This window comes from Pan troglodytes, chromosome 14, assembly GCF_028858775.2.
Source record: "Pan troglodytes isolate AG18354 chromosome 14, NHGRI_mPanTro3-v2.0_pri, whole genome shotgun sequence".
Classification (NCBI taxonomy): Eukaryota; Metazoa; Chordata; class Mammalia; order Primates; family Hominidae; genus Pan; species Pan troglodytes.
The window spans coordinates 64,866,072-64,884,953 of record NC_072412.2 but is presented as its reverse complement, the minus strand read 5'-3'; positions in this window follow the sequence as shown (position 1 = coordinate 64,884,953).

Sequence of the window (18,882 nt, the reverse complement as noted above, 5' to 3'; positions counted from 1 at the left end):
TAAAAAACAAAACAAAACAAAAAAAACTTCTTACTTTAAACACTTTAAACTCTTTAGAGAAGTCCATGGCCTGCCTCAGAAGTTTTTTTCTGAGAGAGAGAACTCTGAGTGTCCTGGCCCAGCCTCAGGGATGCATGATTTGTCTCTCTTTTTTTTTTTCTTTGAAAATCATAACTTCACCAGAATATGATGAAAAAAAGGTAAACTCTTTTCATCTAAGACCTCAGGACTTTCTTGAGAAGTTTCCTAGGCTTCTTTTTTATAGCTTCAGTCATGTCCTAATTAGTCATGTTCTAATCTATTATGAAATTAGTCATGTTCTAATCCATTATGAAAACATAATATTTTCCTCTATTAGGAAAGCCTTACTCATTTATGTTGTTCTTTTATTTATTGTCTTATTTGTTCTTTTCTCCCTGCCCCGCCCCCACCAGGAAATCAATTACCCATTTCTTATATCTTTATTTTCTGTATCCCATTTTCATCCTCCCTAATCACATAATTTTTCTCTTCTTTTTTTCTGCATTCTTGAAGTGCTTCTTAAGTTTGTTGTCTTAGGGACAATTTTCTATAATATTGTCCCAGAGATCTTGCTAGTCTTCATATTGTGAGATTTCTTAGCCCTTCATGAAGATATATCAAATAAATAATTTGTTTGTAATTTTATATCATTACAATCTTTCCTTTTTAAAAATCTACCTTCTTTTTTATATTTGCCTGACCCAGTCTGTTCCCCTTCTATCTAAATGTTAACCTTATATTATTTTACAGAGTCGATGTTTTCTTGAATTTCATTCAAGTTCCTGTAAAAAAAGAATCTACTAGTTTACCATTTCCTATAGTACATCTTTTTCAAAGGTTTGTTTTTCTTATGCATCTTTAGTACTTAGGTTCTCTCTCTTTTTGAAAGTGCAGACTATTTTCACAAATATCTTGCTTATTTTTGTTTGGTTTTCTTTTTCTTGTCCTTGGATGAACAGAGTATGTTCTTGCATGACAAGTGCCTGCTAACAGGGTTGGTGAGTTCCCTTGGGTTCTCTTCATTGTCCATTTGACAGATTTTGGTAGATTCTCAGATTTTAAACTGGAGACAAGTGTTGCTGGTGTTCTAAGTCTCTGAAATTCCTGGTTTTTTAGGTAGGGAGGTCTTTTATGTAGGAGTCCTTTATGTAGGAAAGTTCATCTGGCTTTGGAGAGCTCTGTTTCCTGGTCTAACTGCATTATATTGCTGAGAGTTGGGAAGTAAATGCCTGGGTAATTGAAGCAGTCTTTAGTTTTTCCTTTGCCCTAAACAGTGAATAAATGATCAATAACCTTCCCACTGCTCCCAGATCTCTCAGCCTTCGACCTTCTCTACAGTTTTATTAATGCCCCTGGAGATAAAGCATCACATTTTGATAAATTTCCCATCCTAGCCACAGTCTTTTTTACACTTCCTGCAATCACTATCTTGTGATGTGCTATAGTTTGGATGTCTGTTCCCCCAAACCTCATGTTGAAATTTGATCCCCAGTGTTGAAGGTGGGGCTTAATGGGAGGTGTTTGGGTCATGGGGGTGGATTCTTCATGAAGAGCTTATTGCCACCTTTGCAGTAATGAGTGAGTTCCTGCTCTATTAGTTCCTGCGAGTGCTGGTTGTTAAAAAGAGTTGGCACTTATCCCTTCTCTCTCTCGCCTCCTCTCTCACCATGTAATCTCTGGACATACCAGCTCCCCTTTGCCTTTAGCTGTGAGTGGAAGAAGTCTGAGGGTCTCATCAGAAGCAGATGCTGGTGTCATGCTTTTTGTACAGCCTGCAGAACTGTGAGCCAAATAAACTTATTTATTTCTTTTACAAATTACCCAGCCTCAAGTATCCCTTTATAGCAACACAAAAATGGACTAAGACCCAGTGGGTAATAAGAGTGGTACTGTATTCACATGGACATTGATCACAGGAATATAGGCAGATGTTGGCCACGTGACTCTGACTACATTAGAAAGCAAGCTGCAAACAGAAAAACAGAGTTTTTTCTTTATTGGTCAGGAATGTCTCCAACAAGGCAGGGACAGAGGTCAAGTACTAGTAAGGTTGGTACTGGCCTTAGCACTGAAGCAGGAACTTGCCAGCATTGTTCCTTTAGTTTCTGACTCCTGGGAAGATCTAGAAGATTTCAGAGAAAAGGCCAGGATTTTTAAGGGACTAGAGCCACTGCCAGTTAATCAAGCAGCTCAGAAATATGTCAATATTTTACCAACCAGTATGGCCCTGCTGGTAGAGACTTCTCCTACATAGCCTCCACTCCCAACCTATTTTTCTGAGAAAATACACCTTGTTTAGATAGAAATACTCTTGGAGTCATTGATTATTTCTAGTGGGAATAAAACTTTGTATTTCTTTTTGAGTTTTCAAGAGTACTTGATTGTGAAATACTATGACAGAGATAAGTCACGGAGTATCATAAGCATTTAATCTATTTCACAGAGGAGGAAATAGAAACTCAAGAACTTTGTCTAAATTAACATGGCCTGTGACTAGAATACTTATTTATTCTTTTGCCTCCTGCCATATTGTAATTGTATATCATATTCTTTCCCGTGTGCAGCCCATCCTATAAGAAATAAAATTATTGCCAAAGAAACTTTGCTTAGAACACAAAGGCACAGAATGATATAATGGACTTTGGCGACTTAGGGAGAACGGTAGGAGTGGGGTGAAGGATAAAAGACTACACATTTGATACACTGTATACTGCCTGGGTGACGGGGGCACCAAAATCTCAGAAACCACCACTGAAGAACTTTTCCAGCAACCAAACACCTGTTCCCCCAATACTATTGAAATAAAAATAAAGAAATAAAAAACCTTGCTTAGAAACTATAGATTGGAACTCCAACTCTGCTAATTTCTTAGCCATCTCATCTTGAATGGCTCCCTTAACTTCTCTGAATTTTGTTTTATTAACCTGTAAAATACGCTGTCCATAGAATCAAATGAAATAAAGGCTGTAAGAAAGCTTTATACATCATAAAATTTTAATGTTACATGCTTTTGTATGTGTGTATGTTTTACATTTCCTCCGAGCTTTAAACATACCTGATGTTGTGTGTTTGATCACTATTTAAAGAACAGTTCATTGTGCATGATAGATACTATAAATATTTGTTGATCAAGTGAGTATATTTAGGATTTGTCAGCCCACTTTTCAGATAAGTCCTATACAATTCAGAAGGACATATTTAAATTGAGGTTTAAAAAACTATATTTATTTTGAGCAGTGTAAATGCCCTAAAATTATTTTGAATTATTTCTTATTTATTATAACATTCATTATTTAAATGAATATATATGTATTTTATCTCATTAGTGTTAAATAGCAAGTCTCTTTCATTGCAAAATTTCTACTCTTGTTTCTTCCATTTACTCCATTAAAAAAATAGACATTTTGAATATAATGGGTAGGGAAGGACATATCTTTTATAGAATGCCCATTCTTTTTATCTTGAGCATGTAGATTCCTTTTGGTAGGGGTATGAGAAAATTTACCAATATAGTAAATTCAGTAAAAACAAACTACTAATTTTTTTGGTTTACTCTTTAATAAAATACATTCCAGAGGTTCTCAGGCTGGCAACTAAGGGAGTGTGCTTGCAGTGGAAAGGCTATAGGAATTCAGAGTCGACTCTTGTTCCCTTCTCTCGTACTGAGCTTTCACTGGTTATTGTTGTAGGCGCAGCCCTGACTTTTCGGTGTTTTTTCCCTCTTCACCCAGCAGGCCGCAAGGTGGGCACTGGTCATTTGTTCAATTCTGCATAATTTAGTCGAGGGGACTCTGAGCATTTCACTAGCCGTTATTAGGTTAAAAGTGTTGGCTGGACACGGTCGCTCCTGCCTGTAATCCCAGCACTTTGGGAGGCAGAAGTGGGAGGATCCTTTGAGCCCAGGAGTTTGTGCCCAGCCTGGGCAACATGTGAAACCCTATTTTTTCACAAAAAATACAAAAAAAAATTAGCCAGGAGTGGTGGTCCGTGCCTGTAGCCCCAACTACTCAGGAGGCTGAGGTGAGAGGATCACCTGAGCTCAGGAAGTTGAGGCTTCAGTGAGCTGAGACCTGGCCACTTGCACTCCAGCCTGGGCGACAGAGGGAAACCCTGTCTCGAAAACAAAAACAAAAGAAAACCCCACAAAGTGTTATACTAGGAGTGAAGGTACACTGCAGTACTCACTAGCTCTGGTGGAACTCAGCTGGGGCACTTCCTTCACTTCCTCGTGGGCCCTACCCAGGGGTACCTGCTTCATCCTAGGGCTGTGGTTTCCGCAGCTCCTGGCCTCCTGACCCACTGGCCTTACCCTGTGTACATCAGAACTTTGCAGTCCTCTCTAGTAGGAAAGCAGTGTTATTTATCATCCAAACTAGGACACTTATGAGAATAAAAAAGGGTGAGTTAATAATTTCATCAGGATAACTAGAACCACCTGGGATTGTCCTAGGAAAACTGTGGTAAATTGTTTCCAAAATGATAAGAAATCACATACAGCAGTGAGCAGGGGGAAAGTTGAAGAGGGTGTCATTTCCTTATAGAATAGGTGGATTTTAAAAAATAGTCATCTCCGTAAAAGAGTCAACTAACCATGCTTAGATTCACCCAGCTTAAGAAAAATGTTGAATTTCACATTTAGAAATAATTATTTTATTTTGCTATAAGGAGTGAATCTAAAACTTGAGATTTGGCTTGGCAGCTATTCTTTTCAGAGGACACACACACTCAGACAGATTAAAAAAATTTACATTAGCTTTTAGATATTCTATGTGCAAAATATTAGTTCATAGACTTAGAAAATGTAGCTTCATATTCAGAGATCAAATTTATAAAGTGCTACTTTGCAACGCCCTTTTTATCCCTGATAACTGCCCTTGAAATGCATGCCTCTGTCCTGGTTTATTCTTTAATTCCCAGACACTTTTACTGTTTAAATTGCTCATAGTACTTTTCAAGGAAGCCTTACCTGAAACCTAAGCAAAGCATTGCACCATTCCCCTCCATTCTTTATCAAATACTTCCACTCCCTTCCTTCTTTCTTCCCCTCTACCCCACACAGACCTTTATCTGGCAATAGAAAGAAAAACACATCTTATGAAAGCTTTGGAAAAGGATTCAATTCCCTACATCAGAGCTCCACCTCTCCTGGGACCTCATTATTTCTTTGAGGTTCTTGCCCAGCAAATCACGTCTGTACCTCTGGCTCTCTCTCCTGCTTTTCCAGCCCTTTGCTCCCCTATGGGATTCATCTAGATAGGTGGAATGCACTGTTTTCCAGCTCTGGGCAATACCCCAATAATGTAACTGTATTTCTAATTTTTAAAACAACATGTTAAAAATACCAGTTTTTTTCTTTTAAATAAAAAACTGAAGACCTGTGAAGATAAGGAAGCCTGGAGCTTAAAGAATTTCTTAAGACTAGAAGATCAAGGAAGGACATGGATTTGGGAAAGTTTGATTTTCTGTTAAGTTCAAAACAAATAAGGCAGGGGAAAAAAAAGTGTCCTGACAAATGTTACCAGCAGCCTGAAACCAAAGAACACATTTGAAAATCCTGTCTGCTCAGGTGAAAACTTGACAGGTGGCACCCTGAAGGTAGCTTGGACTTGCTCAGTGTGCCCGACCCTGTGGCTTCGGATGTTCACTGAGTCTTTTTCCAGCAGGCAGACTGGTCAGGTGGTGTCTGGACATAGCATGGGGTGCCCTGTCCACTGTTTTCAGGGCATTAATACCTGGAGGCAGTCGGGAGGTTCCTTCTCAGTGAATGATGTTTTTTGCTTTTTTCCTTCTTGTCACTGATGGGTGCGGAACCACTTCTGCTTATCATTCTCTTTTAATCTGGCCCAGCAATGAAAAAGACCTAGTGGGGCCCACCTGGCAGGTGAAGCATCCAGATGCTAAGCTCCAGGATTAATTTTACTGGCAGCGGCATCTGGGAGTCAGCTCCTTTTCTCCTGGCTTGGCTGGCAGACTGGGTTAACCCCTTGTAGTCCAAAAGGTGCATCTATGCGTCAAATTAGCAGTCTAGCTCTCTGGCAGGAAGAGCAGCAGTGATGCTCTTTAAATGCAGGAATCCGTATTTCAACATCAGAGCCTTGAAGTTTTATCAGAGCCTTTGTCCCATAAGGGACAAAGAACAACAGTCCCTGGAGATGATAAGGAAACTGAGTGATGTGCAGCCCTTTCCAAGCAACACCTGCAGAGTGCATTTTGAACAGGAGAGGCCACTGTCAGTGTCCATCAAATGAAAGGAAAGGCAGAGCCTAGGAAGAATATCCTCACTAAGGGGAAATGATTCATAGATGGAAATACTCCTGCAGAATGCAATTAGATGCTCACCTACCCTCAGCCGCCACCATGCACATGTACACTCGACATTCACATCTCACCCTCTTTTCATTTGAATTTTGCTTTTGCTTGGTGAAACCGTCTTCCTTGTCTCCAAAAGTCAGGAAGAAAATTTACAGTCTGATTCTGCCTTCATGAAATCTTGCCTCTACTGTTGCGTTTTTTTGTTGTTGTTGTTGGAAAGTTTACGACTGAGTGTCTGCAAGCAACAGTACTTTTGAAAGGGGCTCTAAATATTAAACTCATTTCAAGTGTGACTTGAGACTCAGGCAGACTGCAGGAGTGGTGACAATTTATTACTCTTCAGAAGCCCTAAGGCAGAGTAAATATAGATTTACCAGTGATAATATGAGAACAACAGATCAATTTGATTTTAAGTAAATCCTTCCCCCTAAAAGCCAGAATTTGATTAATCCATCAAACCTTGCTGGAATCACAGGGAAGTAATTGAAACATAGATTAGTTCCTCTTCTCACACAGTTAAATGTACCCAAGTGAAGAAAGAAATATTCTGAACTTTTTTCATTGGTGCAGATTGTCATTTTTTCAGTAATTGCTTACTCCCAAGTTTAAATGTCGGATGTCTAGTTTCAAAACAGTTGGAAAGCCTGAGATAATATATTCATTATGTATGCAGGAAAAACAGCCTCATCCAACAGTGTCATAATGGAATTCTGAGATTCTGTATCCAGCTTTGACCCCAGTCTGTGTGCATAGATGGCTGTTTGGAACTGCTCTCAAGGACCCAGTAACCCTCATTCAATTTATTCTGTTTGTGTCCTAAGGATAGAAAAGCCCTACAAATTCCAGAGAGATGTGGTAATACTTTAGTGTCATGAAAATCTAAATAGCACTTTGAATTTGCAGGCTGCTTTTTGCTCTGAGTCTCTCAGAGAACTTTTGAAACATTTATGGAGTTCACAGATATTTGTCACTAGTGGAGATCCACTCAGTTTCACAGGCAGGAAAAAGAGAGAGTAGGGACATATCTAGCAGTACAAAGAAAGTCAATGCCAAGGTGGTCTAGAGGTAAAATATCTATGGGGTCAACTGAGAAGCTTTGTATACAGGAACTCAAGGTCGTAAAGACTTTATAAAAGTGTGGCAATCATGACCTCTTACATTTTACAGTTTACAGAGTGTGTCTATATATATATATTTTTTTTTCTTTCTTTCTTCTTTCTTTCTTTCCTTCTTTCTCTTTCTTTTCCTTCCTTCCTTCCTTCCTTTTTTGAGACAGAGTCTTGCTTTGTTGCCCAGGCTGGAGTACAGTGGTGCAATCAGTCTCAGCTCACTGCAGTCTCTGCCCCCTGGATTCCAGCGATTCTCCTGCCTCAGCCTCCTGGGTAGCTGGGATTACAGGCACATGCCACCATGCCCGGCTAAGTTTTATATTTTTGGTAGAGACAGGTTTTTGCCACGTTGGCTAGGCTGGTCTCGAACTCCTGACCTCAGGTGATCATCTGCCTCAGCCTCTCAAAGTGCTGGGATTACAGGTGTGAGCCACTGCATCCGGCCTATATATTTTTAAATTCAATGCTTGAATGACTCCAGGATGACTATTTGAATGCCATTTTCAGGTGAGGAAAGTGAGAAACAGAAAGTGACCTTTTCATGTCAACTACTAAGCTGTTATATCTAATGTATTTGAGACTGAGGCCAAGGTCTTTTGAATCACTGCTAAGTCCTTTGGTTTTTTTTTTGTTTGTTTTTTTACCTAGTTTGGACCCCTAGTATGGTTGATGTAGAAAGTTGAGAGACTGCTTTTGTCTCTTTTTGGAAAGTAGCTGCTGATTATATTGAATTTTTAAGCCAGGGAATTAAAAAATTTTTTTGAACATTGAGACTTTAGTTCCATTCACATTCATGGACTCTGACAGTTAATTACTATTTCCCGCCCCCCCCTCCCAGTATATGCCCATTATTCCACTTACTTTAAGAATGGTGGCAATGATATTAACTTCACTGAGTCAAAGCGTTGAAGAGTGTTCATATAATGGCAAAGTCTTCATATTTAGGCCCAATTTTTATTCTGGAGAAGTTGATAAGCATTCTTTTACAGAGTTCTTCTTGAAAATTAAGTGGGTATTTTCTGCAAGTGCCGTGAAGTTCTGATTCCATTCATCTAAAAAAAGAATGATTTATGCACAATTGCATATAAATGATATGTGCACTATATTCCTGTATGTCCTGAAAGCTCTATTGCTTTTTAATATTGCTTAATAAAATTGAATATGAGTTTTTAAAAAAGCTTTTACTTTGCTTTGCAAAATAAATAGTAGATCCAGGTGGCTTTTGTTCTGCTATAAATTTCATCCTGACTTCAGGAAATTTCCCCAAATCATGTTGCTGCCCACTTTTGTAGGTGAGATATGAAGTGAAGAATTTACATTTCTTTTAATCCCTTCATCCTGGAATTTCTCAAGTGAGAAAAGTAATGGTCGGAAAGGGCTGTAGAAATGTGCTTTGACTGTTACCAGGAAGGGAGTGCCGGTAAAAATGTTGACTAATGAATTTCTCCCAGTGAATTATGAGGCCTATAATCATGCCTTATCAGTTGGCTGCGCCATCAAGTCTAGTTAACTAACAATTTTCACCACTATTAATCCCTGGCTGGGGTTCAGTGCTTTGGATTAAAGCTCTGACCCATATAGAAGAAATAAAATACAGAAAGATAGTCCACTTTGAGAAAGATTCTGACTCAAGGTATTGACAAGGCTAGGCCTTCATAGGCCAACAATTCTAAGGAATGTATAGACCCTGAATTAATTTCTAATGACCTGTATGCTATGAAATCTCTACTTCGCTAAAATTTGTTAGAAAGAGTAGCTGGGTTAAATTATGCTGCCTAAGTGAGTGGATAAACCTGGAGAGCGGATCTTAAAACATAACTCTCCCCTCACCTCCTGCCAAATCTCAGAGAGTATTAATGATACACATCAGGAAAATGGTGAATCATGTTACTGAGAGAACAGCTCTGCCTTGCTATAGGCTGGTGCAAAAGTAATTATGGTTTTTACCATTAAAAGTAATGTCTAGATCAGGGTCACATTGAAGAGATGGGTAGTCCTGCCTTGCTTATATGAAGACAGGCTCCTATGTGTATTTCCTACTGATCTTTCAAGGCCTGTTTAAAGGTACCTCCTCCATAAACTTTCTCTGATTTTCCTCAATTGTAATTTCTTATCCCTCAGTTCTCACATATCATTTTATGTACATCTTTCTGATGCCTTTGATTATGCTCTTATTTTATTAGGAGTATAAATTAAATTTCCTTTTTTAAACTTTTAGACTTTCTTACTTTTAGACTTTTTTCACTTTTAGAACTTGAAAGCAATTTCTGTGTCTTATTTATTTTAGAACACTAACTGCATTGAATCCTGTAGTTTACATATAATATATTATCAATATATATTTGTTATATGAATTAATAGGTGTCCGTGATAACTGAATTGTTATGATTATCTGCCCTTCAAAATGAATTCCATGAGTTCTAACCACATAACAAAATTTGAAAATAATCATATATCAACTGAAACATAACTACAGGCATACTACTTCTCTTTGTAGTAGATACTTGCTAGTAAAATTTAACATGTTTCAAAGACAAATTTAACTTCCTTATTTGTTTTGATTTTAAAACTTTTTAAAAGTTTAAAAAGTTGTTTTGCAGAGGAGTAATCTTTGAAAATCATATAGTTTACAGGAAAAATAATTTTTAAATGAAATAATAAAATGAACCCTTTAAAATAAATGCTGTGTTGAAATTGTGAAAACCTAATAATTATATTAAATGAAGAAGATAAGTCTGATCTCACAAGTGGAAAACTTAGGAGTGGGACATAAATTATAACTGCCTGTTTTCTTGTGTAATTTTATAACTTAGACTTACAGTCTTTATAATTCAGCATAGTGTACAGTATTCTGTGGTAACAAACTACGTGAAAATCTCAGTGGCTTGCACAAACAACAGTTATGTCTTACTGATGTTACTTGTTCACCAAGGGCCAGCCATGGCTCTGTGCCACATTCTCTTCAATGAGGACTCAGACAGGCAGAGTAGGCCCTATCTGGTCATTTTTTATTTCACATGTCAAAAGATAAGACCACCACTCAGTATTTGAAATAAAAACCTTAAGGCTGAATTTATTGCTTATTTAAGTGAGGGAAGGCTATGTGAATCAAGAATACACTTAAGCAAAGCAGATAACTGATCCTTTATAGGGCTTTTGGAAAGACTGGAGTTTGGGGATTGGCAGATTTATAGTATGGGAGTGTGCTGACATCATCTGTAGAAGCATAGTTACTAGGGGGATACTGTTATTGATTAATTGACATTCAGGGAATCTTCCTTTTATAAATCCATTCTTGAATCAATGACTTTTAGAAGTAAGAGGTTGTCACTGATTGGCTGATGTTCTTAAGCAGTTCTGATCATTACCATGATATTACCATGGCTATAGAACCATCATTGATTGCTTAGATAGGTTTAGAGAGTTCTGATGTTTACTTGTTATTATGCTTTCCATAAAGTTTTTTTCTAAGAGCATGGAAGCTTTTAATATTTCATTTTTCCATGGCAGTCAGAGATGGTGGAACCATGTGAAGGCTTTTATAGCTTCTATTTGGAAGTGGCATATGTCACTACTGTTCATATCTTATTGCTCAAAGAAACTTGCAGAGACAAGCTTAATAGCAATGGAGAGAGAAGGTACAATTAACCCCCACAGGGAGGGGCAGCAAATATTTTGAACACTAATAGGATCTACTCCATAGGTAGAAGTGAAATGCAGTGCACTTATATCAACAACACCAAAAAAAAGTCTCTCTAAAAATATAACCAAGCACTGTGACATTAAAAATACCCATTTCTGATTAGTTTTTTAGACCATCTTCTTGTAAGTATCTTCATTTATGGCACCAGAAGGCGGATTGATAGCCAGAAAACCCTGCTCATAAATGTCACAAGTAGTTTTTTAATCTGTATTTTCTATAGAAAATTCTAAGGAGCAAGGACATATTGCGTAGATTGTCTTTATGTGCTATCTTATCTGACTTGCAAGAAGAAAAACATGACCCAATCAAAAGAAGGCCATATGTGGCTGCAAGAACAACCCATTAAAACATCACTTTGGGCTGGGCATGATGGCTCACTTCTGTAATCCCAGCACTTTGGGAGGCTGAGGCAGGTGGATCACGAGGTCAGGAGATTGAGACCATCCTGGCCAACATGGCAAAACCCCATCTCTACTAAAATACATAAAAATTAGCCGGGCGTGGTGGTGTGTGCCTGTAGTCCCAGCTACTTGGGAGGTTGAGGCAGGGGAATTGCTTGAACCTGGGAGGCAGAGATTGAAGTGAGCCGAGGTCATGCCACTGCACTCCAGCCTGGCAATAGAGTTAGACTCTGTCTCAAAAACAACAACAACAACAACAACAACAACAAAAAACCCCATATCACTTTGATCATCTCGCTTAAAGTTTCCTTATTGGCTTTTCCTAAGCTAGAGTGGAAAGTCTAACTTCTCTGGACTAGTATTTCTAGTTTTACTTTTTTAACCTCTTACTAAAAATATCTCTGATGAGTTTAATAATAAATTACATTATTTTTTTCCAGTTTTGAAAAACCTTAGAGTTTTCACATGCAGTTCCTCATTTCATATCACACAAACCTTTGCTTTATAGCTGATATGAAAACCAATCAACCCAACATTTAGGCCCAAAGAAAAAGTTTGATGTTCCTATTGCATGCTGGGTAGTAGAAGCTGGGATTTGTCTGAGGTCCAGAGTGCTTTACGTTACAATCTGTTGAGCCAGACAAGTGGAACTACTTGTTACCTTCCCTCAATACATTTTGCTTTAGTTGCTTCTTGCCTTTAATCATGTTAACTCATCCTTTATGGCATGATTCAACTGGTCTATAAATGAGTAGATAAGACAATGCTGTTTTATCTAGGTGGACTAGCTGACAAGATTGGTTAATATTGAACAGATTTTTCTCTATTAATTAGCTGACCATTTGATTAAGTTTAAACTTGCAGACATTTTCCTGAGTTTTATTTCACAATATTTTCTAAAGGAAAAATTAACATAATTTTCTGAAGTCCAAACCTTTGGTAAGCCTTAGATCCCTAAGTTCATGTACAAACCTATAGAGACTTCCAGTCATACAGATGTACATTGATAACCAATCCTGTAAGTGTGTATAATGATAGTGATGAAGATGATGATGATATCTGACATTTATTTCCTATTTATTTGGTGTCTCGGGCTGCATTTTGCATGTATTATCCTTTATAATACTTGTCACAATAGTACATATGATATATGACCTATATAATCTCTATTCCATAGATACAGTTTGCACAGCAGTAAATGGTAAACCTGGGATTCAAATCTAGGTAGTCTAACTCCAGAGCAAATACTTTTAATCCCAATACATTCTGTCTTTCATAGCAATAAATATGCATGAGTGTGTGTGTGTGTGTCTGTGTGTGTGTCCCTTCAGATGTTGTTTGTTATGGATAAGTTAGGGAAAAATAGGAAGAATGAATCCAATGGATTATCTGAGGCAGCATCAGTGCTGAGTATGTGGTAGATCAATATTACCATGTCATTACCTGTAACTCTGCCATTTAAACTAGCATTTAGCAAACTGGGTGGCAAAATTTTTAGATTTACCTGATGCTAATGAATATCTTCCTAATGACAGCTATATTTGTCTGACATAAAGCAACTTTTCCACACTTTTTGCCCTTGCCTCTCTCCTGAATTGTTTTGGACTGCTTCTCTCTGGTACACAAATTGCTGAACAATCTAGTCTTTGCATGGTATGCTGCTAATATACTCCAGACACCACTATGTGAGTTTAAATTACCCAATGCCAATAAAATACTCACTTTCCGTGTCAAACAATGTGTGGAAGAAACATGCTTCACTTCCACTTATTGGTGGACATGATGTATTGGCTCTATAAACAGAGTGCTCAGCATAGAAAAACACAGTTTTCAGATAAACAGACTATTTTATTCTCTTCATTTTTCTTCCCTGCATATTTTTTCTCAAAAATATGAAATATATGTTTTGTTATTGCCTCAATTGGCACTTTCAGATTGGTTTCTTTTAGGATGAACAGGTTTTAGGTTTCCAAGCAGAACAATGAAAGGATCACTGTGAAATCTGACTTCTGCAACAGCCCAAGGGGATGTAGCAAAGTCAGTTGCCTGGTAGAGGTGGTCTTTAACTAAAGGTCAAATAAAATTGTACTGGAAGCTTTGAGATTAGCTTCAAGTGGCTGTTTTAGGTAGGGAGGCTGACCTTGTGAGAAGTGGAGAGAAAAAAATAATATTTTAAAGTCACAGTTCTTCATTCCCTCGGACTCCTCTCTTCCTCAATTTAAGAAATAGGAAATGTAAACTTGTCTGCAGTCTTTTTTCTCTTCATTAGATTATACAGTGGTGTGGACTAGGTCAACAAGTTTGTAATGAAACGTAGCCAAATATACATCTCAAAATTTACCACTTCCGTATAAGGATTATTTTGAGTTAATGCACTTGAAAAACAGCAGATGCAAGAAGGACATTCTAATCTCTTTTTCCTCCTGAAAACAGGAGATTAAAATTCTTATGTCACAGATGCCCTTCCTGGACCAAGAGAAGAAAAATATTCTTCAACGGGGAGTCATAGCTGGGAGAATTCTGTACAAACAGATATTATTAACATAATTCTTTTCTTCCTCTAGCCTCACCACATTATTTAGTCACTTTACTACAATTACATCTCTTTGTAATTGTACCTAATATAAAAGCATTTTGGTTTTGACACTTCTTTGTGTTTTCATTTCCTTCTATCATGTAAAAGTTACATGCTTCTCTTCTGTTAATCTATCTTATGTCAATTTAATTCTCATGCCCAGCTGGGACTCTAAGAGGGTAGAGGGTAGAGGTAAAAAGTTCACCTCTCTTACAGTAACAATTTGGATGAAATTGAAAGGTATATAACACATTTCCAAAAATTTGGTGGCTTAAAACACACAGTTCTCTTGCAGTTCTGAAGGCTGGAAGACCAAAATCAATGTATCAGCAGGGCCATGTTTTCTCTGAAAGCTCTAGAGGATGATCCTTTCTGCTTCCTCATAACTTCTAGTAGTTGCTGGAAATCCTTGGCATTTCTGGCTAGGCTCGTAGACATTTTGCTCCAATCTCTGCCTCCATTGTCAGATGGTGTTATTTCCTACGTATCTATCTGAGTCCAAATTTCCTTCTTATAAAGACACTGGTCATTGGATTTAGTGCCCACCCTTATTCAGTATAATCTCATCTTAACTTGAATAGATCTAAAAGACCCTATTTCCAAATAAGGTCACATTCTCAGGTACAAAGGGCTAGGACATTTTTGGAGACACAAACAGTTTCTGGGAGACACAATACTACCCACTACAAGAGGCAAGGCAACATAGTGAAAAAAGCAGTAGCTTTGGAGCAAAAGTACCACCAAGTATTGGATTATATTGCACTGGGATGATGGTTAACTCTCATTATTTCCATCAACACCTCTGCCCCCCCCTTTTTTTAGGAGAACAACTGAGTTTTTTTCAGTCTTACATTAAATGCTGTGCAAATGCAGCTTTCAGAAAAGTCTGCAAGTTCCTTCTCCTCACCTGCCTGCCAGTCACAAACCCTTTGAATGAAGAAATTATGGAGCTACTGACTTGCAATCAGAAGACTTGAGTTAGTTGCAAACTTCACCACTTCCCAGTGGTGTGCTCTTGGGTTATAGTCCGTATCCCTTCCAAAGGTCTATCTGATAAATAACAATAAATTACAGCTCTATCAACCCAGTTAGGTTAAATCATAGAATAACACCATAATAATAGGAATGGAAATATTCCTTTTGCCTCAGAATGGACAAGTCTACCCCACAATTAGAGTCTAAGAAATGTCAATAAAATATATTGTTTAAAACAAAACACCAAAATTGGGGTTACTTTCTACAAGCTTTGAATCTGTATTGCCATTCTCCATCACTGCCAACATAGTGTCTCATAAACCCCATGTCCTTCCTCCCACCTCTACCCCACATCTCCTTAAGCAGAGGGCTGGGGAAGGGAGTGAGAGTGGAGGGACTGTCTGAATGCTGTGTCTTTAGCCCAGTGGGGAATGCTGTGATTTCTCCATTCTTTCTGTCCCGGGGTGCTTCACATCTGCCATAAAGATTGCAAAATAACACTCCCTCCCTTGTATCCAAATGCTTTATATTGTGACTTTTCAGGTTTTTCTAGCAACAGGTAGAATCTTCATATTTTTTATATGGACTGACTTTGCCTGTTGCTACCTGTTGCTTGACTTGCTTTGGGTAATAGAAAACAGCAGAAAGGAGTGCTGAGTCTAGTTCTCAAGAAGCCTTGCATATTTCCACTCTCTCTGTAATCCAGCCACCCCCATGAGAACAAGCCCATGCTAGCCTCTCAAAGGACGTGAAGGGCATGTGCAGTGGAGGGGACCTGAGATGTCCCAGCTGGAGCCATCACAGCCCAGCCAGTTTCCAGCTGACTCACCAGCTGACTGCAGACGCATGAATGATTCCAGATATGTTCAGCGGAGCCCTGACTGGATTGGCTGAAATGCCCAGCCACACTTAGATTTTGGAAGTAATAATTTGTTGCTGTTTTAAATCATGAAGTTATTGGGTGCTTGGTTATGCAGCATTATCCAAATGATACAGAAATTATTACCTATAAGTAGAATGTTGCCAAAACAAAATCCTAATATGTTGTTTTGATTTGGCAATAAGATGGTAGGTGGAGGCTGGAAACATGACCTTTGTTATACAGGAGCACAACAGGTGTTAAAATGTGGCCTTTGGTAATTTGGAAGATAAAGATTTTTCCTAATGCACTCCTGGAGTTGATCAAGATGATTTCCAGGCAAATGTTAAAACTGTCATGTGGTTGCTTGTAGCTGAACTGGTAAGGTAACCTAAAGAAAGAGATGAGCTAAGAAAAGAATTGGCCAGTTTACAAAAAGAATTTAGACGGAATAGAGAGAACTTTCTTCGTTGGAAATAAAAGCTATTTCTCATCTCTAATCTCTTTTGCCTTTAATGGATTCTCAAGGTAAAAATGAAGCCTGATAACAAAGATCAAATTAGAGTAAGGCTGAAAGATCTTTCATTAAGACTTAGGAATTCAGTATTAAGTCTTAAAAATTAAGTCAACAAAAAAATGAGAATTCTTTTCTGCAAGAATTAAGGCCACGCTTAGTGGGGCTTCTCAGCTGGAGAAAAATGACTTTTTAGGAAACTTTATATAGGTGTGGTCTCACAGAAGTCTGATCCCAAAGTAACAGTGATTACATCTAGAAAGGGGCACTGAAAAGCAATTTTGAGTGTAACTTTTGAAACAGGAAGTAGACAATAATCAGGTATGTATAAAGTCCACAAAGTTGTAATGACAAAAGAGCAGCTTAATCAAGCTAAAAGGAACTGACACTGTTCAACTTTTGAAAGTAAATTTATTCCCTCAATTTGACATGGGCAAGAATCAGGTTGAAAAAGGTACTCAGCAGCAAGCACAGGCTCTTTCTTCAGAAATAAGACGTGATGGAAAACAGGTGTTTCAGAATCAAGAGGCAAGAGGGTTGTGGCAAGATCTGAAGAGAACATTGGAAAAGAGGACCACCCCAGAGAGTAGAACCAGGATCTAATAAAGGAACATTACCCAAACCCTGAATCGGGAGTTCTTGCAACATTTCCCTGGCAGGGAAATGATTTAGAATGAATATTGAGACTATTCTGCTCCTCTCCTTCTCCACATTTTCGAATGAAGTGTCATTTCTGAATGGAGAGTATGGGTTATTCTGTCCTAGCTTTATTTTGTATTTGGACTCTAGAAGGCTTGGCTTTTTAGGTAAAAATCTCTGGATAACAAGAAGCCACAACAAGACCTAATGTAGATCATGATCATCATGCCAGGGCTGAGTGGGTGGGACTTGTAAAGGTCTTGGGAGATGGTGAGTATATTTTACATGGGAAATGTATGTAAATAATTGAAGCTGGAGGTCCTCTCTAGTAATTTGATTGCAAAAATTACCCTAATTTTCTGTCTTTTCCTTTATCCTTGCTCTTTAAAATGTAACCTTTAAGCTTCTGCCATTAATAAGTGGAGTCTGTTTCCCTACTTCTTGAATCTGGGATGAAGTTTTGGCTTTTTTTTTTTTTTTTTTTTGGCTAAATAACATAGCAGAAGTGATGATATTCCAGTTCTACACCTGTGTCTTAAGATACTATGCATGATTCCTCTCTCCTTCTTGGAATTTTGCTATTGCCAAGAGAACAAATCCCAGTTAGCCTGCCAGATGAGAGACACATGGAGGAGAACTACGTCTTCCAGTTGAGACCATGGTAGAGTAGTTAGCTCCAGCTTACCTGCCTGCTGACTGCAGATGCATGAGTGGCTCCGCTGACATGAACCGAGCCTCACCCAGATCAGCAGAACTCTACAGTTGGATCTAGGGTTATGAGAAATAATATATGTTTGATGTTTAAGAGTATTATATGTCTGTGTAGTTTCTTATGCAGTAATAAGCTAACTAATATGCTGCCTGTGTTAGTCCATTTGTGCTACTATAATTAAGTACCTGAGACTGGGTAATGTATCAACAACAGAAACTTATTTCTCACAGTTCTAGAGGCTGGGAAGTCTAAAATAGAAGCAAGTTCTGTGTCTGGCAAGGGCTGTTCTCTGCTTCCCAGATGACACCTTATTGCTCCTCATTCTCCAGAGAGAACTAATGCGACTTCCTTATATGGCGGAAGGGACAGAAGGGAATGAACCCACTTCCTCAAGCCCTTTTATAAGGGTCCTAATCCCATCCATGATGGCTCTGCTTTTCTGATTTAATCACCCCCTAAAGATCCCACCTCTTAATACTATCACATTTGTAATTAAATTTCAAAACACATGAATTTGGGGGGGACATTCAGCTATATGATTGCCTAAGCCAAGCAAGGAGACGATCCAACAGAACCATCCACAGAGTTTGGGATGCCCATAAGAATGGATGATTAGCTTGTATCCCACCATAGGGATTCCCTTATGCAGTGGACCTATGGAATCCCACCACAGGGATTCCCTCATGCAGAGGCTCTGTCTCTGTGCCTATCTGAGCTGTTATCCTAACCAAAGGGTTTACTAGCTACCAGGCTAGCTGCCCTCTCCCCCACCATCTCCAGCCCAGTGGATTGCCTATGATGTGAGCCACCAGTATAAGTTGAGGCATGTTAGAAAACTCCATGCTATAACTTCCTCATCTTCTTCAGGAAAGTACACAGGAAGTTCATTATGGGAGAGTTAGTAGTGGACAGCTCCACAATGAAGGTATAGAGGCCAGTTAGTGTTAGCTGGAGAACAGTGACTACAGCCCAGTGAAGAGATCTTTTCTTCCATCCTTCTTCTACATCTCTGATATGGTTTGGCTGTGTCCCCACCCAAAATCTCATCTTGAATTATAATCC